Below are 7,235 nucleotides of genomic sequence, written 5' to 3' on the forward strand. Positions count from 1 at the left end.
GGAACCCTTTACCCTGTACCCTTTCTAGCCCTTTTACTTTGTCTTGTTTTTCCTCATAGTCCTTTCACTACCTAAATTTACATTGTATACCAAATTGTTTACTATATATATATATATTTTAAATAATTATTTATTTGGCTGCCTCAGGTCTTAGTTGAGGCACGCGGGATCTAGTTCCCTGACCAGGGATCGAACCTGGGCCTCCTGCATTGGGAGTGCAGAGTCTCGCCTACTGGACCACCAGGGAAGTCCCCAAATTGTTTACTTTTTAATTGTCTATCTCCTACACTAGAATATAATAAGATGAATGAGGGCAGAATAAGTGAATGAGAATGATCTATTTTATTCATCTCTATATCCCAGTATTTATTCTCTGTTACCCAATTCCTAGACAGTACTTCTGTTTAGGACTGTCTACTACCCTACTGTATCTGGCACAGGTAGGAAGTTCATAAGTATGTATGAATGAATGAGTGAACAAATGAATACATTTTGTTCAGAATTTTGCAAGTAATAGTAAGTGGGATTTGGGGACGATGACCCATGTGTGTGCTCTTTGGCACGGATGGTAGCTGAAACATTTGATTCTGCAGACAACTTCTGGTTTCCCTGTTCTGCACATCTTCACCCTCAGTGACTCTTTCTGCCCCTCTCAACCTCTCCATCTCCTCAGCACTCCTCAGATAATTCAGCCTTAAAACTCTTTTTCCATTGTGAGAATTGTATAACTTGGGGGAAAAGGGCAGTGAAGTGTTAGGAATCATGCTGCCATCTAAAGGACAGAAATGGTAGGAGCCCTGTCTTGTTAGCAAAAGCAAGAGACCAGATTGGAAACTTCATTAGCCGTGAGACAGGTAAGACCAACACAGCCTGCCCAGAAAACCTTGTTCTCTCTGGTGACCTACGAAATGAAGGTTGTTGGGTAATTAGTCTGGGCAAATGTCTGCAAAAGATTTAAAGTCAGAAAGTCATCTGACTTTTCTCCCGTCCTTTATTTTTACTGTGTGTGTGTGAGTGTGTATGTATGAAGTAGAAGTGGACATTTTTTTTTTTTTTTTTTGCTCAGAGAAAAGATTAAAAAAGTTAGCAATGGTTGTCTTTGGGTGATGGAAATATAGTATTTTTTCCCTTTGTACCATTTCTCTGCTGTTTCTTCAACGTGTAATATTACTGAAATGATTTTAAAAAATTTAATTTTAAAATTTAAATGGGGGAATGAGCAAGGTTGATCTAGAGAACTCATGCCTTGTAAAGGTCAACTTGAAAGAAATCTTTAATCAAATGGAAATGCATTATGTCTAAGGAGTAATACGATACTTTGTGTTTTCTCTGTTTCAAGAGGCCTATTTCCTAGGCTCAACTTGACAAAAACACAAAGAATTAAATTTGGAAAATTAGTATGATTTAGTATAAATTAGGATAAGTACCCAAATTCCAGAAGATAGTTGGCTAGGTCAGTAATTCCTGATTGTTATAGGTAGAGGCTTGAGAGAGATAATTTGACCTGTGAGAGAGAGGCAGCCCAGGAAGGTCACAGAACTGCCCTTGGGCTGACAAACAGGAGAGGCTGGAAAAGAACAAAACAGCTGTTAAAAGTCAGGAAAAAACCTAGAACGGAATCCCCAGAGTAAATACGCTCTGTCTGCAGGGATTACAGCCGAAAGGGAGTGGTTCTCTACTGCGTCCACCAGAAATCATCAACCAGTGCCTCTAGACAGACAAAATTATTTAAGCTGGAAAGAAATTGTTGCTAAATGTGAAACCCATCTCATAATGGAGTAGCTCAGCAAGGGCACTTTGAGCTCATGGTCATTAGAGATCTTTTACGGAACAGGAGCAACCATTAGGAAGAAACCTGGCTGGGGTATGTCTAATGTGGGAGAGAACTAATGTCCAATGTATGCTTAGGAAAATGCGAGGATTCCAACACTACGGCACCTGTCCATGCTGAGCTGAGGTCGGGATTAAGGACCGATCCTTTACTGTCGACCCGCAGAACCTGGAGGGAGGACCAGAGAAAGACGAGTCTGGTGGGACAAGCCAGGCATCGTGTTCCTGTATTATAGGTCTTGGTGGGTCATGTTCTGCAAATGATACTTGCTGAATAATAACAATAGCATTTGTTGAGGAGCAACTGTGTCAGGAAATAAGCAGTGCTTTCCAAATACTATCACAGTTACTTCATCTGGTTTGGGAGAAGATTAAGTGCTATTAATATAACATTAAAACAACAACAGCCCCCAACTAAGGGATCCCATTTAAGTAACTGTCCTAAATTCACACAGCTGATACATGTGTACAGTACGGTCTGAGTTCGTTAACAACTACACTCTGTTGCCCTAGAACTTGTCTTCAAACACTTTTGCTTGCGTGACCTCCTAAAAGAATATTGATAATCAGTACACACATACTTCTGCATCCTTTTATGTTGACGCCTAAATTTTTTATCCTAAGTTGAAGATTTTTACAAAGATGTAATTAATACAGGTTTTAAAACACTCATTTAAAAGATTTGATTACGATATTAAGTATTGCATGATTCTCCTTGTACTCCTTGAAATTGTGTTTTCATTCCACCTCTCACAGAATTTCATCCTAATGTAACGTATTTTTGCATGCTGTGTGGTTCACTGATACTTTGCTGTGTCAACTTGGCAGGCTCTAGTGCTCAGCTACTCAAACAGTAGTCTAGGAGCTGCTGGGGAGATATTCTGTGGATGTGGTTAAGATCTATGATCAGTTGACTCTAAGTCAAGGAGGTGACCCTTCCGCATGTGAGTGGCGATGTATCCAATCCTTTGAAGGTCCTAAGAGCAATAATAGAGGCTTCCTGAAGAAGAAGTTCTGCCTCACAACTGACATATTAACTCCTGCCAGAATTTCCAGCCTGTCACACTGCCCTACTGGTTTCCAGCTGCCAGCTCCCACAGTCACAAGAGCCAATTCCCTACAGTAAATTTCTCCTTATCTCCCATTGGTCGTGTTTCTCTTGAACCCTGACTGGTACATTCACTCTAGTAAATTTAATTGCAATGACAAAAAAATATGTAAATGGATGTTAAAAATTACGTATCTTTTTCTGTGACACTAAGTTTATGATGTTAAAATATTTCCTTAGCATTGGATTCTCCTAAACTGCAGCAACTCAAAATGATATATTGAAATATCTGATAACTTTTTTAAAAAGTAAAAATATATAAGAAATACATCTCTTGATTAGATTCATTAGGGTGTATGTATGTGAAACTGCTTATGGGGCTCTCATTGAAGAAATTACCAAATTGTCTTTTTGTTCCTGGAATCATTTTAAGGTTTGAGATGGGTGAGAGGTAGGCCTTTCTTCTGTAAATTGAAGTAAAGTGACTGTAAAAGACTAGAGTGCATTATCAGTCAGAAAATAACTTCCTCAAAGGAAGGGATACCAGATACATGCACCCCAGCGTTCATAGCAGCATTATTTACAATAGCCAAGAAACGGAGGCAACCTAAGTTTCTGTCAATAGACGAATGGATAAAGATGTGGTGCATATATACAATGGAATAGTACTCAGCCATAAAAAATGAAATTTTGCCATTTGTAGCAACACGGATGGACTTGGAGGGCATTATGCTAAGTGAAATAAGTCAAAGACAAATACTGTATGATAATCACTTATATGTGGAATCTAAAAAATAAACTAGTGAATATAACCAAAAAAAAAAAAAAACAGGTTCACAGATATAGAAAATAAACTAGTGGTTACTAGTGGGGAGAGGGGAGGGGAGAGGGGCGATATGGGGGTAGGGTATTAAGAGTACAAAGTATTCTGTATAAAATAAGCTACAAGGATATATTGTACAGCACAGGGAATATAGCCAATATTTTATAATTATAAATGGAGTATAACCTTCAAGAATTGTGAGTCACTGTGTTGTACACTTGTAACATATAGTATTGTACATAAACTATCTATTAAAAAATTATGTGATTGGATGAAAGCATTAGCTAATACTATGGAGATAATCATTTTGCAATATATAAATGTATCAAATCAACACATCTTAAATTTACATAATGTTATGTCAGTTATATCTCAAAGCTGGAAAAAATATAATTAAAAAAAGTGAGATAGGGGCTTCCCTGGTGGCGCAGTGGTTAAGAATCCACCTACCAATGCAGGGGACACGAGTTTGAGCCCTGGTCCGGGACGATCCCACATGCTGTGGAGCAGCTAAGCCCCTGCTCCACAACTACTGAGCCTGCGCTCTAGAGCCTGCGAGCCACAGCTACTGAAGCCCACACGCCTAGAGCCCGTGCTCCGCAACAAGAGAAGCCACCGCAATGAGAAGCCCACACACCGCAACGGAGAGTAGCCCCCACTCGCTAAAACAACTAAAAGAAAGCCCGCGCGCAGCAACGAGGACCCAACGCAGCCAGAAATGAATAAATAAATTAATTTGTTTAAAAAGTGAGGTAATAAGTAGATGTTATTTTAAGCTGCTAAGTATGTGATAATTTATTAACCACTGTAAGAAAGTAATGAAGCGTTCGTTCATTAAAAAAAGGTCTGAAGAATGCTTTGAAGTGAATACTCATAGAACTACTACTTAAGTTAAGAGATAGTATCAGTATATTGTCAGCCAGCACCTTAAATGAACTTGTGGGTCCCATGTTCACACCATAGAACAAACACTTTCTGGTTTTATTTTATCCCTTTACTATCTGGGAACACATTCCTAAGTGCACGATTTTAAAGTTTGTTTGAATAAAATTGTATATAGATGTAAAAATATACAGGAAATGTATATCTTAACTAGATCCACTGGGGTGTATATATGTGAAACTGTGTATGGGGTTTTCATTGAAGGAATTACCAAATTGTATCTCTGGTCCTGGAATCATTTTAAGGTTTGAGGTGGGTGAGAGGCAGGCCTTTCTTTTTTAAGTTGGGAGCCAAGTGAGTGTAAAAGACTGGGTGTATTATCAGTAAGAGCAATTACAGGGATGAAAACTCGTTGCTTTAAAAGTAGCTGTGACCTTGTACTCAGTCTCTAATCTTTGCACACCTCCAGGGTGAGCATGAATGTCTTCCATGGGAGACTGCTGCTTGTTTCTGTCAAATAAGGTTTCAGAGTTACCTTGTGTCTCTCTAATGTCTTGGTTGCTGACCTGCTTTGGACTTAGTGAATTGGGGCAAACCCTCTGGTTTCTGCTTGTTTTCTGGCTTCTGTTAATTGAGGCGTATCGTTTCGCTCTGATCTTTGGAGTCACTGTCTATTCTGGGTCTATCTTCCTGGTGTTTTTGAAGTCTCCTGGCCCAGCAGTTTCCTTGGCTTCCTAGCTGTGTAACTGGATGGCTTCATCTTCCATTATACACATTTCAGGAGGCACGGCTGCTTACGTGGGTGCTGGAGGTAGTGACCTCAGTCCACCTGACAGCCCCCTTACTTGCATTGACTTTATCATGAGGTACCAGTTAAGTTAAAAAATACTTCGTTGTCCTGCTTGGAAATCTGGCCCCTTTGTCTACTTCAGTCTGTGTTCGTTTATCCTGCTTTATTCCTACTTAACCTCTTGGTCATCTTTGCCCTTTTAGGCTTACGTGCTTTTTACATTTCCTTCTGAGATTTCAGTTTGCCCTGTTTCACATTTTCTGAATGCTAGTGAAGATCAAACCATAAAAAATTCAAAATTTACCAAATTTTAGACACTGAGGGAATATTGTAAGTCATAATTTCTGTGTGTGTATGAAGTAGATTTGGGGGTTGTGCAGAAGTCATTTAAGCCTGGGGGGTCTGAAGCTGTGAGAGAGAAGTTTGAGGACCAACATTCCTGTAGGACTTGCTCATCCCTGTGTGATAGCACATGACATATATGCATCCTTCACTCTTTCCATCTTGCCAACCAATGTTACTGACCTGGGCAGTTGAAACAGAAAGGAGGTAAGAGAGATGAGGAAAGGGGCAAGAAACTTCTTGCTGGACATCTACTCTTGCGGAAGGGGATTTGCCAGTTTTCAAAATGGACTTTTTTTCCTGGGATGCTTTCTTGTGTTCTGTGGACACCCATTTCCTCTCATGGTGGGGGGCTGCTCATCGGTAGTTCTCTCGTTCCAGCAGAACGCTCTTGCTTATGGCATCTGCAGACTCTTAAAGTCTGGTGGTCCACCTCTGGCTTCTGTTTGCGTTTGCTGAGGTTTCATGAACCTCTCCAGCTCGATTGAATGGAATTCAAGGTAGTCTCTATGCTGGCTCTCTCTCTCTCTCTTTCTCACAAAGCCTGCATAGTGCCATTGCTTGCCCATGCAGTGCTTTTGTGTTTATTAAGAAGATGTGCACATTCCTCAAGACAATTTGGTTCTGTTGGGAAATTGTGGTAATGTATGCTGGTTTTGTTAGAACAAGACCCTCTACTGCCATGTGCAGAAAATAAATATTCCACCATGTGAAGACTCCACCCCCACTTAGTTAGATGTTGTACTCTTTTAAAAAAAATTATTGAAATATAGTTCATTTACAGTGTTGGGTTAGCTTCAGGTGTACAATAAAGTGATTCAGTTATATATAAATAAATATACTTTTCTTTTTTTTACATTCTCTTCCATTATAGTTTATTACAAGATACTGAGTAGAGTTCCCTGTGCTACCCAGTAGGTCCTTGTTGGTTATCTATTTTATATATAGTAGTGTGTATATTTTAATCCTAAACTCCTAATTTATCCCTCTACTTCTCTCCCCTATGGTAACCATAAGTTTGTTTTCTATGTCTGGAGTCTGTTTCTGTTTTGTAAGTAAGTTTATTTGTATCCTTTTTTTAGATTCCACATATAAGTGATATCATATGATATTTGTCTTTCTCTGTCTGGCTTACTTTACTCAGTATGACAGTCTCTAGGTCCATCCATATTGCTGCAGATAGCATTATTTCGTTCTTTTTTATGGCTGAGTAATATTCCATTGTGTGTATATATATATATATATATATATATGTGTGTGTGTGTGTATATATATATATATATATATACACACCACATCTTCTTTATCCATTCTAGATGTCGTACAGTTTTTTTTGTTTGTTTTCTTGTTTTTGTTTTTTTGGCTTTGCCATGCAGCTTGTGGGGTCTTAGTTCCCCGACCAGGGATTGAACCTAGGCCAGGGCAGTGAAAGTGCCGAGTCCTAACCACTGGACGACCAGGAAATTCCCGAGATGTTGTTCTCTTATTTTTTAATTTTTTTATCCTTACCCTAATAAATT

The sequence above is a fragment of the Orcinus orca genome, chromosome 11, assembly GCF_937001465.1.
Source record: "Orcinus orca chromosome 11, mOrcOrc1.1, whole genome shotgun sequence".
In the NCBI taxonomy this organism is placed as follows: Eukaryota; Metazoa; Chordata; class Mammalia; order Artiodactyla; family Delphinidae; genus Orcinus; species Orcinus orca.